Genomic DNA, 17,545 nt, shown 5'->3' with positions numbered 1-17,545 from the left:
ATATGTATATATACATTGGTAATGGCTATACAAAATATACATAAATGAATGTTACATATTATATAGAGTAAAAAAGTTGAAGCTAAAGTCAACTAATCAATGTTATTTCTCAAAAATCCAAAAATTTGATTTTGAGTCTGACATTATGTACATATATTCTATAGATATGTAGATATGTACACAAATATTATATACATTATATACATACACTAATACAATATATGTTACATACATATATGCATATGTACATACAAATTGATGAGAACAATTAAATATGTATGGAAAATTACTTATTTTTCCCAAATTAGGGTTAAATTACTTGTCCATTGTCACACAGGTAGGAAGTGTCTGAGGCCAGAATTGAAACACAGAACACCCCCCCCCATTTCTAGATCTGGCTCTCTATCTATTGAGCCCCCTCTCTGACACAGAAAGCATGTTGTTGTTGTTTTTTAATTCAGCTTGGATATATACCCCACCAGCTACACAATATCTGTAGATATTGGGTTAAGGTGTATATGATGTGTGATATTTCAATCTGCTTCCTCATTTTAGATTCCCAGTGAAATTTATTTTCTTAGCATTTAAAATTATCTCAGTCATATTATCAGAAGTAACTATACTTTTATCTATTTAAATTAGTATTTCCACACAAAATGGAATTATTTAGTAATAATTCAGATCAAATCTAATATCTTTTCTCAAAACATAACTAATTTAGAAATGGGAAATATTTTTATTCATCTTTTTAGAGTTGAGCTTTTAAGATCATAGATTAAGAAATGATAGGAATCAGAGTGACTGGGTAATACAACTTCATCTGTACCTTATTTTATAAATGAGGAAATTGAGACTCAGAAAGGTTAGGTGACTTGCCCAAAGTTGCACAGGGAGAAATAATTGCTAAAGACAAGATTTGAATCCAGGTTCTCTGTCCAGAGCCTCTTTCCACTCCATTCCCCACCAAAATATTTAATCCAATTGTCCAAAAGCTTTGAACATGTTTGAATAACCCCTTATCTCAGAGTCTAAACTTTCTATGCCTTTTTCTCTATGACTCTGTGTCTATCTCTCCTGTCTGTTTCTCTATCCTTATTTAATTCAGTCTCTTATAGAAACACATATGCACATATCACATTCACTTCTATCAAAGCCCTTTAACATTTTTAATATATATTTCACCTACCTTCTGACTCTTAGATTATTTAACTTGACAATAGTACATGCATACTGGAATACTGAAATAAATAAATTAAACTTACTAAATTGAAATAAACATTTATCATACTAGATACTTTTTTTAACTTGAAGACAAACATCGAAATCACATGTCATCAAATGGGAATTAACTCAATATAATAACTAATTTGCATTAGGAACTTAGCTTGAGCAAATTCTAGTAGTAAATCACATAAAACATAATCAAGAAGAAGTAAATACAGAAGGGATATAAACATGAATAGATTTAATAAGATGTTGTGATGCACAAACATAGACTACTGTAGGCAGTTGTAAAGATTTCAAAAAGCACTGGAAAATCCTCTGGCATGATCTCTAAACTTACATTTCCTAATGTCCTGTCAGATAATTTTTGATGGGCCATCTTGAAGTTTCTGATCAAGCAAAAATAAATAAATAAATAAATAAATAAACAAACAAACATAAATTAATAAATGAATAAATAAATATGAATACAATTTGTGAGCCTTCTATCTAGAGAAAAATCTCTAAATCAGAAAGATTGAAATAATAATTAATGAAAATAATTAAAAGCATATCATGTTTTCCTCATCTACATAAAAAGCAGCAAAAAGGAAGAGAAGAAAAAAGATAGAAAGAAATTATTATTTAGCATATAAAAACTAGTCTTTTGGTTTAATTGATTTAGGAATCTTGATGAGGCAGGTCCTCAACCAAAAACAGTTACCATATTCTTTACAACTTATAGTCTTACAACTTATTTCTGAGAGCCCTGAAAGGTTCACACACACACATATATATATTTTCAAAACTTCCTCTAAAATATATTTTGCCAAATTTGGAATTTAAAATGATAAGTCAAACTTGTAAAATTTCTCTGTATTTAGTTCTGTTAGCACTATTTTAATTCTTTGTTTAGTTCCATGATTGTCAATGCATGCAACATGTCTTCTTCATGCTATTCATGAAATACAACATTCAGATGACTATTGAACCAGGTGGGGGCTGCCCCTTTAAAGGCAAAGAAAAAAATAGAGTTTTCAGAAAGCCTTATCACCCCCTTTGTGAGTTCACTTCTCCAATCCTTTCCATTACTCCAATTTACATGATATATAGGACCATTATTGTGACGTCAATAAGTCTTTCATGAGCACTCCAAAATGTCATCCTCTAACAACATTGAGATAAAATACATCTCATATGTAAGGTATCCATTTATTTTACTGAATTTTAAGGAAATGTATGGAAATGTATGACAAGGTCCATTAATAGGTATGGATAATTTATATGTACATGTGAATTTTCTAACTCAAGAATATTTGATGGATAATAGCTATATTAAATATGTTTACCTCTTATTTTTTTCTTGGAATTTGATTTTTTCTGTATGAAAATCATTTTCTTAAAATTCTGAGTAAATACATGTACCCATAAATGAACAGTATATATAAATACTTAGGTATGATGCTTCAGAATATGAATCCATACTATCTACATTGTTGAGTGAGTATATATTCCCTATGCCTTGAATGGAAAGGAATCTCTCTTAATCCTCTATCCCCATTCTCCCCCAGAAATAGTTTATATCTTCAGTGAGGGGTTGGTTCATTCTATCTTTCCTTTAGCGAGGAATTGATCCAGGAAAATGCCTAGGAAGCATCAAACACAAAACCTCCAGAAAATACCTGCAAACCAGTTAAACAGTTTATGGGTCTAATTCAGAATTAAACATAAAACAAAATGACAAAATGGCCTAACCAAATATGTTATATTATATTTTATAAAATGCTAGAATTAGAATCTGAAAAATTATATTCACATTCTATCTCAAATACATAATAGCATAATCATGGACAAGTCAAAACTCAGTCTTATTTCTAAAATAAGGGTACTTATATTTATGCTACCCTACTCATAGGTTTATAACATGTAAAGTCCTTTGGAAATCTAAAAATGCTACAAAAGTGTGAGTCTTTAATAGTGTCCCAATATCTAGTGGTCCCTAAATCTTACCCACTTTCTTTTGTGAAAATTAGCAGCAGTAGCCTAAAGAAATGAAGGGTTTGTGTGAGGCAATATGGATTAACTTAGTTATTCTCCTTCTAGAGAATTGGTTTTGGGATTGACTGAACTTCTAAACTCATTTATAAAATTTATGATTACTTTATTCTAATACCTCTCCCCAGTGCTTCTAAGTATCTAGGGATTGGCTCAAGGAGGCAAGGAAAAGGCATAATTAGCAATAAATTACTTTCAGTTAGCTAGGCATTATCCACTGTCCAATAATCTAATCTGTGGGTTTTCCAAGCCCTTTACTTTTTCCTCCTGCTCACTCTTGCTACCATCTTTCAGTGCTTTCACTGATTATTATTGCCTCTATCAGAAGTGGGAAGGAAATTGAAATGAAATTAAAATTGGAATATTTCGTTATTAGCTTCCAGCTCTAATTCTCCTTTCATTTAGAGTTGGGAAGTAGAAACTGATGCTATTAGAAAAAAAAGGAGATTCAGAATTAAATTATAACTATCTATTCATGCCTTCCTGTACCCCATTTTTTTCAGGTAATTGAGAAATGACTACAGTAATATCCAGAAACAAATAAGCTATTACTCTCCATTATATTTATTCTTTATGTGACACTTTGGAATATAAAGAATAGCCATTTGTGAACTCTAGTCAGAATTGTATATTGGGTTATTAGAGTATATCTTAAGCACGTAACGAGCATTCCTATTTCCTAACTCAAATGTTACCCTCTTCAGGAAAACTAACCTGATTCCTCCAGCTACAAGTTATCTTGTCCTAAAGTGAACTCAAATCACCTCACATTACCATCTATGTTCTTATGTTGTCTAATTATCCTTTTCTTCATCTGTACATATGTGCTATAGCCCCTGGTAAATTGTTAAGCTCCTTAAAGAGAAAAATCATAGCTTGTTCATCTTTCTATTCCCTAGTGTCTAGCATAATGTAATGAATAAAAATAGAATTTAATAAATGTGGAATTGATAAATGAAGCTGTGTACATCGAATAGTAATATTTTAGAATTCTGGCATATATAAAAATAGGAATATACTTTGAATCGGAAGTCAAAATGGTTAGAAAATATTTGCACATATATTTGTGTTTAATTACCTATCAGGATGAAGTTTTTTAAACTGTTTTATATGTGTGTATCAAATATTATTTTATAGGGGTATAGATCATAATAAGGCCAGTCAATAGATGGATAGATGTTATGCACTATTGGTATACATACAAAGTCAGAAAAATTAGAGGAAACCCTCTAATGCATTGAATAGAACTCTATGCAGAACTAATGGGAATCTGTAAACAAGAGATGCACAAGATGGCAGAAAAAAGATGCATGCATTGTGACATGTACCACTAGAGGGAGTACCTACATCAGTGAGATCACAGATTGCAGTCCTGTTAATTACAAAGAAAACTGGGGGTAAGGTGGATAGATTTCTAGGCCTAACTCAAGGCCTACGTTCAAATCAAGTATTAGACTCTTACTATTATATGACCCTGGGCAAATCACATAACTTCTGTTTGCCTCAATTTCTTCCACTAAACATTAGGATAATAAGAGAACATATCTGGTAATGTTAAGATCAAATGAAATACTGTTGATAAAAGCACGTAGCATGGCATCTGGCATGAAGCAGAGACCATATAAAGGCATATTTGCCCATACACACCATATACATTATGAATGAAGCCTATGAGTTTCTTTTATACTATATATTTTCTCCTGTTAATTTGCTTCTAAATATGTATATTATTTTTAAAAATATTAATATAGAGACATGAACTTAATCTTAATCATTTAAAATAAGAAGACATTAAATTACTAAATTAGTGAAGAATAGGCTTTGAAAGGTATATAACCAGTCCTGAGTAGTTTAATATCTTCTTTTGACTTTTTTCTAAAACTGAAAATAGTCCCTGGAAAGGAATATCAAAACTTGAAATAGAACAGGCTTATATAGACATTTTATATTTGATAGTCTTCCCATTAAGAATAATCAGCTGAATGACGGAATTAAATCCTTTCCAGTTCTCAGTTTTCTCACCTGAAAAATGGACAAGAGCTTGTGAGAAGTCTGTAAATAATTGATCTCTAATGCCCTTTTGAATTTTTAAGATAATTAACTTATTCTATGATCTAATCAAAGATTGGAAAAGTATAGAAGCGCATTAATAAGAGGCTAATCAGAGAAGATGTGAGTTATAGGAGGAAGAAATAGGAACAGTACTGTCAGTAATGTTTAATTGTTCTTACTCTTGAGATGTCCAAAAATTAAGCTAAATTACTAGTTCTAGGTATTTAGTCTACCCTTGGGATTATTAATATCATTTTTATTATTTTTCAAATTTTATGCTTATGATATAGATGATGATATAACCATGAAATGCTGAATTTATTTAAACTCTGAAACAGCCTTGCAAATAGCTCCAGTATTGGAAATTGTCACTTGGTTACTTGTCTAAGGAAAGTAATTATATGAAATAACTGCTGGCATGGTTTCTTTTATTCTTGGTTGAAAATAAGGACAGGTATAAAATCTGTATGAATTAATAATGTTCTACTTATTTAAGTGATTTATTTAAGGATAACAGAGACAAGTTTTAACCTCTTTCATTATTTTTATAGATCATATCTACTGTCTAAATAAATCAAATTGAGCAAACCTTTAAGTTCTTACATTTCACAAGGCACTACACTAGCTGAGAGAGATACAAAGACAAAAACAAATAACAAAGTACCTGTTCTTAAGGGAGTTTTACAATGAAATAGGGAAAATACAGGTATTCAAATAACTATGCTACAGAATAGACTGTGATGATGGCAAAGGAGAGGTTCAGAAAAAAGTACAATAAGAAATATGAAGAGAGAAAAATATTTGTTTTGTGTAGACATTAGGGATGGTTGAATGGACGAGATAGTTTCTGAATGGAACCTTGAAAGCAGAAAAAAAGATTCCATCTGATAAGAGATGTGAAGGTAATATATAACAAGTATAGGGGATGACCTATACAAATGCACTAATTGCAAGATAAAAGAAAGAGCTAAATATACAGTCTATTTCGAGAATAGAATATGTCAAAGGAAGCAGAGTCAAATATTGTGGGAAACACAAGATGGAGACTGAAAGCAAGGAGACATGTCAGAGTAATAATTTTGTCTTTTGTAGTACAGGAAATTCAAAGCACTGAAGGTTTTTCCTATACGAACAATGGCACAGTCAGATATATGCATTAAAAGTCTAGAGATGGGAAGTCCTGGGCTCAAATCTGGCCCAGATTTGAGTGTGCAAAAAAAGTGGGCAAGAAAGAGATGGAAGAGTCATCTACAATGAGCAGATAGTGCATTGCCAAGTGAGAGCATATAGAAAAAGAGGTGCTACAGAAGGACAGAACTTTATGAAACAATAAAACAGAGGAAGAAAGAAGAGGAAAATTAATGAACAAGAAAAAATAATTGATAGGGATTCATCAGACAAGAAAGGGGAAAAAAAGTGAGATCAACATGAAAAAAGTGAAGGGAGCACAGGGTAATCCAGAAGTGACTAACATTATTGAAATATGCAAAGAAGTAAAATAAGATGAGGACAGAGAAAAGACTAACTTATTTAAAGATCAAGAAGCAATTTATTGGGAAAGTAGACTCTAAATGATAATTCTATTGTAAATATTAATAATATGGAAATAGTTTTGAACAATGATACATGTAAAACCCAGTCGAATTGCTCATTGGCTGTGGGGGGGGGGTGGATATGGAAAGAATATGAATCATGAAGCCATGGAAAAATATTCTAAATTAAATAAATAAATAAATTTAAAATTAAAAAAAACAATTTATAAGTTTTGAGATTGACTCACATACACGAAATGTGCCTTCTCCTCACCCGAACCTCTCAGAATCCTTAGTTTCCTTCCAGATTCAGCTCAAGTTCTTCCTGTTACATGATACATTTCTTGATCCCTCCACTGCTTGTTCACTCTTTTCTATAACTACCTTGCATTCATTTTGAATATATTGAAACTACACTTACACATTTGGATATCAAGTTCCATGAGAAGAAAGACCAGTTAGACTTTTGTTTTAGAGTCCCCAGTAATTAGCACAATACAGAAATATTGTCAATTGACAGAATGAAAAAAGGAATAGCTTCATTCAAGTGGTGGAGGAAGCAAGATTTCAAGAGGTTGAAAAGTGAATGAGGATCAGGAAATGGAAGCAATGTAGTGGCTTTTGTGTGGGTAGTTTTGCTGAGAAGAGAAAGGATAGCAGCCTATGAGAATGACATGTCAAGTGATTGGTTTTTGCTTCATGTTTTATTGTAATTTTAGTTTAATTTTGTTTGTTTTGATGTATAAAGATGAGCTAAAGGACAAGTATTACAACATAAGGAGAGATGTTTCAAATGAGAGAAAAGAAATGACCAAAAAGACATAATAAGAAAGATTGGACTTAGAAAGGAACTTCTTAATTCAGACTTCTTGGGAAAAAAATGAAGGAATAGGGAATAATGAAGAGGTGTTTGGAGTTAGGGGGGTAAAAAGAATGAATTCCTGGAAAGTAACTTCAATTTTATCAGTAAGGCAAAAATCAAGTTGCTCTTCTGAGAGTAAGTAAGGACTAGAGGAAAAGTAGGTCTTTAGGAAAGAAAAATGGAACAACTACTTTATAACATAAAGAAGGAAGGAATTGTTAATGTCTTCAAATGCTAAAGGACAGTTGTGAAGGATGAGCACATAGAAAGGGAGACTTGATTGGAAATCATGAGTATCAGAATGACCTTTGTGAGATCACTTTCAATGGAATATTTTGAATGGGAAAGGGACAGAGAGGAGTTTGATGATGGTTAATGAGTAAGTGGAGATAGAGAATGGAGACTATACTTTATAAAATTAGGACAATGAATGGGAGGGCAGAGAATTAGGATGTTAGATGTATTGTGGATCCATCCACTGACAGATATCAGTTGATGGAAAATTTGGGATATTTTTATGGATAAAGGCTACTATTTATAGATAGAGAAAAATAATAAAAGGACCTATCAAAAATAAAAGGAAAAATATGATTAAAGGAGAAAATATTATTTATTTACCATGTTTAAAACCTTATGCAAAGCATTAGATATAGCAATTTAAAAAAATCCTTGCTCTTAAGAAAATTACCTTAGAAAAAGGGGAGACAAGGAATACAAGTTTTCAGTTGAAAGATTAGAGGAAGATCTAGGTATCCTAAACACAATTGAAGACTCTAGGGCAGTGATGGCAAACCCTTTAGAGACTGCTTGTCATGCCCTTCCCCCCCCTTACAGACTGTGTGCTGAGCCCTACCCTCACCAGAGACCCTATCCATTAACTGCACCTCCCCTTACTCCAGACAGGGGAGAAAGTGTTCCCATTGGATTGCTGGGCAGAGAGGTGGAAAAAGTTAAAAAAATGTCCTCAGTGTGGAGGAGAGGGGGAATGGAAACAGTTCCCTTAAGTCTCTCTGCCTTTCAAAAATGAACTTTTGTGGGTGACAGCTTGCATGGCCACAGAGAGGGCTGTGCATGCCCTTTTTGGCACACAGGCCATAAGTTCACTATCATGACCATGTTGGCAAACCTATGGCACATATGCCAGAGAGTGCCAGAAGGGGCTACTCCCTTTCACCACTCCACATGCCTGAGGACATTTCTCATATGACCTCTCCTATTCCCAGAAGCCCAATGTCAACACTCCCTCCCTCCTCTCTCTGGGGTAAATTGGGGGGATCACATACTGAATGAGAGTTGAAGGTTATGTACTTGGTCTCTAAGGTCTCTAAAAGGTTTGCTATCACTACTCTTAAATAGATGGGCATTTTATCCTCTTGGATAGATGGAATGTGATTACTGGTTTTGAGGGATGAGAGAAAAGTTTAGAAATCTCATAATGAATTGCCTTCATCTTCTCATTAATGTAGTGCTGAGAGAGAGGAAAGAAGAGTGGAGTGAGGAATTTCAAAAGAAGGGAGGAAATTTGGAACCATTCTTGTAGATAGGGGTTCAGTTCAAGATTTAAAAGCATTACCACACTAAAATGGTAATAACGGTTTCCTCCAATGGTGACCTGCAATTCAGGTTTAGAACTAGAGAAAGCAAATGTTAGCAATGATCCTGGATTAGTGATGAAGAAAGTAAAAATATAAAAGAACAAAGGATTAAAGTGTATTTTAAAAATAACTGATTATTGCTAGTATCATGAGGAGAAGGAAATGAACCCAAAACAAGTGTGTTCAACCTTAACATGGGTGATATTAAACAATCAGAGGACAAATTTTCTGGAAACTGAAATTAACAAAAATTACTTGGAAAATATAGGTGGTTTGAAAAAGTCTGAAGTAAAATTTAGAAAAATAAAATAGTCTGGTAAAAGTAAAGAGAAAACTGGAATGTCAGATTGAGGAATATCAAAATTAGTGGAAAATTTATTTGCTAAGATTATGTTAATCTGAAAATAGCTTTGAAATTAATAAAATAACTTTTATCCAAAAATATGCATTTAGTATCATAAGTTATACATACAGATAAAAATAACTTAATAAATCTTATTAATAGTAATAGATAGAAATCTTACATAGCTTAGACTATGAGATTACTCACAATTCATAAGAAATCATTACTAAAGGACTTCCGGTCAAGATGGGGGCTTAGAGAAAGCTAAAGTCCAGATCTCCTGAAACCCTTCCTTACCGATCTCAAACCAAATGCTCCTAGGGCACCGAAATCCAAAACGATCAACAACATAGACCCCGGGGGTCCTCCTCCTGGACCTGGACCTGAATCAAAAGGTACGACCCCCCCAAAAGCCAGAACCCGAGACCACTCGGACCTAAGGGGTAGGCAGAAGGAAGGTCCTAGGACCCATTCCCACCAGCCCAGAGCTCTGAGTCTGAGTCCGAGGCAGCAGGAGCAACCTCAGAGCCCCACGGCCTGCTATTCTGAAGGCTGCTTCCTGAAAACAACCTGACCCAGTTGAGGGGACACCCAGACAGCTGGGAAACAGAGAGAGATGGGGGAGCTCTTAACCCCCTGGGAGGAGCCCTCGGAGCTCCGGGAAGCCACGGCCCCTCCCCATCAGAGAGCAGGGTCATCTGGAACAAAAGCAACCCTCAGGGCTGGCAAAAGGGCCTCTGGAGCCAGATATTCTGAAGGCCACATCCTGAAAACAACCTGACCCAGTCGAGGGGGAACCAAGACAGCAGGGAAACAGAGAGAGAGGGGGGAGCTTATAACCCCCAGGCTGGATCCTTCCATTGGAGTCTCACAAAAAAAGTCCCTGCCTCAAGGCATACTAAATTCAGCCCAGGGAAAGCTAATCTCATTAGGAGCCCTCAGAGCTCTAGGAAGCCACGGCCCCTCCCCCCCAGCAGAGTGCTGCAGCTGACCAGCTAAGGCACAGGAACAAGGGCCAAGCTAGGCTTAGAGCGTGGAAATAAGGCAATGGAGAAGCATCAGGAGGGTGCCGAGGAGAGGAGGGCAGTAACAGGGACACACCAGCAATTCCTGGCTCCCCGGGAAGACAGAATAACAACTGCATAGAATGGAAAATCTGCCTAGGGCTAAAACCTCTGAATGCCAGATAGAGATAAGAAAAGCTAATCCTCCCCACTCAGATAGAGATGGCAAACTACACAGAAGCACAAAAGCCCCAAAAGTCCAAAAGAAACAAGAAGAAGGGGGCAACTTTGGACACATTTTATGGAGCAAAAATACAAAACACAGAGGAGATAGAAGAGGAAACACAAGCAAATGCTCCAATACCTTCCAAAGGAAATGGAAACCCTCCACAAACCATGAAGAATTAGAATCTGAAATGAGCAAAAATATGGAAGCCTTCTGGGAGGAAAAGTGGGAAATAATGCAAAAGAAATTCACGCATCTACAAAACCAGTTTGACCAAACAGTAAAAGAAAACCAGGCTTTAAAGCAAGAACTAATAAAGCAAAGCCAAAAGACCAAGAAATTAGAAGAGAACATAAAATATCTCACTGATAAAGTGACAGATTTGGAAAATAGAGGGAGAAGAGATAATTTAAGAATAATTGAACTTCCAGAAAATCCAGAAATAATCACCAAACTTGACATCGTAATACAAGAGATAATCAAAGAAAATTGCCCAGAGATTCTGGAACAAGGGGGCAATACAGCCACTGACAGAGCTCACAGAACACCCTCTACACTAAACCCCCAAAAGACAACTCCCAGGAATGTAATTGCCAAATTCTAAAACTCTCAAACAAAATAAAAATCCTACAAGAAGCCAGAAAAAGACAACTTAGATATAAAGGAATGTCAATCAGGGTCACACAAGACCTTGCAAGTTCTATTCTAAATGATCGTAAGGCATGGAACATGATCTTCAGAAAGGCAAGAGAGCTGGGTCTTCAACGAAGAATCAGCTATCCAGCAAAACTGACTATATACTTCCAAGGGAAAGTATGGGCATTCAACAAAATAGAAGATTTCAAACTTTTTGCAATGAAAAGACCAGAGCTCTGTGGAAAGTTCAATATCGAAAATCAAAGAGCATGGAATACCTGAAAAGTTAAATATGAAGGAAAGGGAAAAGGAAAAAATGTTATCTTCTTTTTTTACTCAAACTCTCTTCTATAAGGACTACATTTATATCAATCTATGTATACTAATACGTGGGGAAAATGTAATGTGTAAATAGGGGGAAAAGAAAGACCAAATAGAATAATCTTTCTAACAAAAAGTTTCACATGGGAAGAGGAGGGGAAGAAAACTCCTATAAGAAGGAGAGGAAGAGAATTTTTACTTAAACCTTACTCTCAGGGAAATCAACTCTGAGAGGGAAAAACATCCAGATCCATTGGGATCTTGAATTCTATCTTACCCAACAAGGGTAGGGAGAAGGGAAAACCAAGGGGGGGAGGGGGAGAGGGAAAACAAAAGGGGAGGGAAATAGAGGGGGAGAAGGGGAGGGAACAAAAAAGAAGGGACTAAAAAGGGAAACATATCAAGGGAGGGGACAAGGGGGATCAATTTAAAGTAAATCACTGGACTAAAAGATAGAGCTGAAGAAGAAAAGGTTAGAACTAGGCAAGGATATCAAAATGCCAGGGAGTCCACAAATGACAGTCATAACTTTGAACGTGAATGGGATGAACTCACCCATAAAACATAGACGAATAGCAAAATGGATTAGAATCCAATACCCTACCATATATTGTCTTCAAGAAACATACATGAGGCGGGTTGACACCCACAAGGTCAGAATTAAAGGATGGAGTAAGACCTTCTGGGCCTCAACTGACAGAAAGAAGGCAGGAGTGGTAATCATGATATCTGATAAAGCCAAAGCAAAAATAGACCTGATCAAAAGGGATAGGGAAGGTAATTATAAGGGACTTTAGATAATGAGGAAATATCACTAATCAACATGTATGCATCAAATAATATAGCACCCAAATATCTAATGGAGAAACTAGGAGAATTGAAGGGAGAAATAGACAGTAAAACCATATTAGTGGGAGACTTAAACCAATCATTATCAAATTTAGATAAATCAAACCAAAAAATAAAAAAGAAAGAGGTAAAAGATGTGAATGAAATCTTAGAAAATTAGAATTAATAGACATATGGATAAAAATAAATAGGGATAAAAAGGAATACACCTTCTTCTCAGCACCATATGGCACATTCACAAAAATTGACCATACAATAGGTCACAGAAACATAGCACACAAATGCAGAAAAGCAGAAATAATAAATACAGCCTTCTCAGATCACAAGGCAATAAAAATAATGATCAGTAATGGTACATGGAAAACCAAATCAAAAACTAATTGAAAATTAAACAATATGATACTCCAAAATCATTTAGTTAGAGAAGAAATCATAGAAACAATTAATAATTTTATCAAGGAAAATGACAATGGCGAGACATCCTGTCAAACCTTTTGGGATGCAGGCAAAGCAGTAATCAGAGGTAAATTCATATCCCTGAGTGCATATATCAACAAACTAGGGAGAGCAGAGATCAATCAATTGGAAATGCAAATAAAAAAACTCAAAAGCGATCAAATTAAAAACCCCCAGCAGAAAACCAAACTAGAAATCCTAAAAATTAAGGGAGAAATTAATAAAATCAAGAGTGATAGAACAATTGATTTAATAAATAAGACAAGCAAGAAGCTGGTACTTTGAAAAAACAAACAAAATAGACAAAGTACTGGTCAATCTAATTAAAAAAAGGAAGGAAGAAAAACAAATTAACAGCATCAAAGATGAAAAGGGGGACAGCACCTCCAATGAAGAGGAAATTAAGGCAATCATTAGAAATTACTTTGCACAATTATATTGCAATAAATACACCAACTTAGGTGATATGGATGAATATATACAAAAATACAAACTGCCTAGACTAACAGTAGAGGAAATAGAATTCTTAAATAATCCCATATCAGAAAATGAAATCCAACAAGCCATCAAAGAACTTCCTCAGAAAAAATCCCCAGGGCCTGATAGATTCACCAGTGAATTCTATCAAACATTCAGAGAACAGTTAATCCCAATACTATACAAACTATTTGACATAATAAGCAAAGAGGGAGTTCTACCAAACTCCTTTTATGAGACAAACATGGTACTGATTCCAAAACCAGGCAGGTCAAAAACAGAGAAAGAAAACTATAGACCAATCTCCCTAATGAATATAGATGCAAAAATCTTAAATAGGATACTAGCAAAAAGATTCCAGCAAGTGATCAGAAAGGTCATCCATCATGATCAAGTAGGATTCATCCCAGGGATGCAGGGCTGGTTCAATATTAGAAAAACCATCCACATAATTGACCACATCAACAAACAAACCTACAAGAACCACATGATTATCTCAATAGACACAGAAAAAGCCTTTGACAAAATACAACACCCATTCCTATTAAGAACACTAGAAAGCATAGGAATAGGAGGGTCATTCATAAAAATGATAAACAGTATATATCTAAAACCATCAGCTAATATCATCTGCAATGGGGATAAACTAGATGCATTCCCAAAAAGATCAGGAGTGAAACAAGGGTGTCCATTATCACCTCTACCATTTGACATTGTACTAGAAACACTAGCAGTAGCAATTAGAGAAGAAAAAGAAATTGAAGGCATCAAAAGGAGGCAAGGAGGAGACCAAGTTATCACTCTTTGCTGATGACGTGATGGTCTACTTAAAGAATCCTAGAGATTCAACCAAAAAGCTAATTGAAATAATCAACAACTTTAGTAAAGTTGCAGGATACAAAATAAACGCACATAAGTCATCAGCTTTTCTATATATCTCCAACACAGCTCAGCAGCAAAAACTAAAAAGAGAAATCCTATTCAAAATCACCTTAGACAAAATAAAATACCTAGGAATCTATCTCCCGAGACAAACACAGGAACTATATGAACACAACTACAAAACACTTTCCACACAGCTAAAACTAGGTCTAAACAATTGGAAAAACATTAACTGCTCATGGATAGGACAAGCCAATATAATAAAAATTACCATCCTACCCAAACTTATTTATCTATTTAGTGCCATACCCATTTAACTCCCAAAATATTTCTTTACTGATTTAGAAAAAAACATAACAAAATTCATTTGGAATAACAAAAGATCAAGGATAGCCAGGGAAATAATGAAAAAAAAAAACAAATATGATGGGAGCCTTGCAGTCCCAGACCTTAAACTATATTACAAAGTAGCAGTCATCAAAACAATTTGGTACTGGCTAAGAAACAGAAAGGAAGATCAGTGGAATAGACTAGGGGAAAGCGACCTCAGCAAGACAGTATAGGATAAACCCAAAGATCCCAGCTTTTGGGACAAATATCTAGTATTTGATAACAATTTCTGGGAAATTTGGAAGACAGTATGGGAGAGATTAGGAATAGATCAACACCTCACACCCTAAACCAAGATAAATTCAAAATGGGTGTATGACTTAAACATAAAGAAGGAAACCATAAGTAAATTGGGTAAACACAGAATAGTATACATGTCAGACCTTTGGGAGGGCAAAGACTTTAAAACCAAGCAAGACATAGAAAGAATCACAAAATGTAAAATAAATAATTTTGACTACATCAAACTAAAAAGCTTTTGTACAAACAAAACCAATGTAACTAAAATCATAAGGGAAAAAACTAATTGGGAAAAAATCTTCATAGAATCCTCTGACAAAGGTTTAATTACTCAAATTTATAAAGATCTAAATCAATTGTACAAAAAATCAAGCCATTCTCCAATTGATAAATGGGCAAGGGACATGAACAGGCAGTTCTCAGATAAAGAAATCAAAACTATTAATAAGATAAGCACATGAAGAAGTGTTCTAAATCTCTTATAATCAGTGATATGCAAATCACAACAACTCTGAGGTATCACCTCACACCTAGCAGACTGGCTAGCATGTTAGCAAAGGAAAGTAATGAATGCTGGAGGGGATGTGGAAAAGTAGGGACATTAATTCATTCCTGGTGGAGTTGTGAACTGATCCAACCATTCTGGAGGGCAATTTGGAACTATCCCCAAAGGGCGACAAAAGAATGTCTACCCTTTGATCCAGCCATAGCACTGATGGGTCTGTACCCCAAAGAGATAATGGACAAAAAGACTTGTACAAAAATATTCATAGCTGCGCTCTTTGTGGTGGCCAAAAACTGGAAAGCGAGGGGATGCCCATCAATTGGGGAATGGCTGGGCAAACTGTGGTATATGTTGGTGATGGAATACTATTGTGCTAAAAGGAATAATAAAGTGGAGGAATTCCATGGAGACTGGAACAACCTCCAGGAAGTGATGCAGAGTGAGAGGGGCAGAACCAGGAGAACATTGTACACAGAGACTAATACACTGTGGTATAATCGAACATAATGGACTTCTCCATTAGTAGTGGTGTAATGTCCCTGAACATTCTGCAGGGATCTAGGAGAAAAAACACTATGCATAAGCAAAGGATAAACTATGGGAATAGAAACACCGAGGAAAAGCAACTGCCTGACTACAGTGGTTGAGGGGACATGACAGAGGAGAGACTCTAAACGAAACTCTAATTCAAATATTAACAACATGGAAATGGGTTTGAATCAAGAACACATGTGACACCCAGTGGAATCATGCGTCAGCTATGGGGGGGGGAGAGGAAAAGAAAATGATCTTTGTCTTTAATGAATAATGCTTGGAAATGATCAAATAAAATATTATTTTTTAAAAAAAGAAATCATTACCAAAAACTAGTGAATCTTAACCAAGAATTTTAGAAAGCTAATAAAGGGAGAAGAGTAGGTCAATATAAAGGTCAAAAACAATATGGAAGACATCTTGAATAATTTAAAATTAATATTATATGTGTATATATACAAGAGGAAGGAAAGAATAACATTAAGTACTTACTCTGTTACAGGCATTGTGCTAACAGGAATGCATGGTATAATAGAATTTTTAATGGACTTGAAGTCCAAGGATTTGGACTCTAACAACAATGTCACTTCCTAGTTTTAGTTCTTAATCAAGCCTTTGATTTCTTACATGTAAAATCTAGATGATAATATGTCTACTATCTGACTCAGTGTCATCATTAAATCATGTGTGTATGTGTACATTTGTATATACATATATGTGTATATATTATGTGTAATTAAATAATTGAAACATACTTATAAAAATTAATATATTACCTTTGTTCCAGTTAAGAAAGTATATCAGATTAATCTAATTAATTTGTTAGTAAGGTTTCATAAACTATTTTATAAAGAATGCTTGTCATAATGTATATAAAGTAGCCTTCGATTTGGAAAGATCTGAGTTGAGTTCATACCTTTGATCCCTAAAGCTGTGTAACCATAATGACCTAATCTCTTAGTGATCTTGAACTACAAAAAAGTTACAAATCCACATCAGTCAAAGGAGATCTCCATACCACATGAAAGCATAGGTATATTCCAAATTGAATAAATAATTTAAAAGGAAGTAAATAAATGGATGAATAAGTGAATATTTGAAAAAATAAAAAATGCACACTGAAATCCTATATGTAATTATGTTATTTATTTCTTTTTAACTTATATGAAAACCAAAGCATAGAACTATGGTTACTATGCCTAAATACATACAGCAAATTAACAAGATCACTGGGAATAGAAGCCATATTCCACAAGCCCAGATCAGCACTCTATTCATTAGAGCACACTGCTGTCCTCATCTGAAGAAACCAAACTTGGGAAGCATAAAAAGCTAATTATTCTTCTAGATCAATTTTTACAAAACACCTGGGAAGCAGGCCCA

This window comes from Monodelphis domestica, chromosome 8, assembly GCF_027887165.1.
Source record: "Monodelphis domestica isolate mMonDom1 chromosome 8, mMonDom1.pri, whole genome shotgun sequence".
Taxonomy (NCBI): domain Eukaryota; kingdom Metazoa; phylum Chordata; class Mammalia; order Didelphimorphia; family Didelphidae; genus Monodelphis; species Monodelphis domestica.
Note: the sequence above shows the minus strand (reverse complement) of the source record.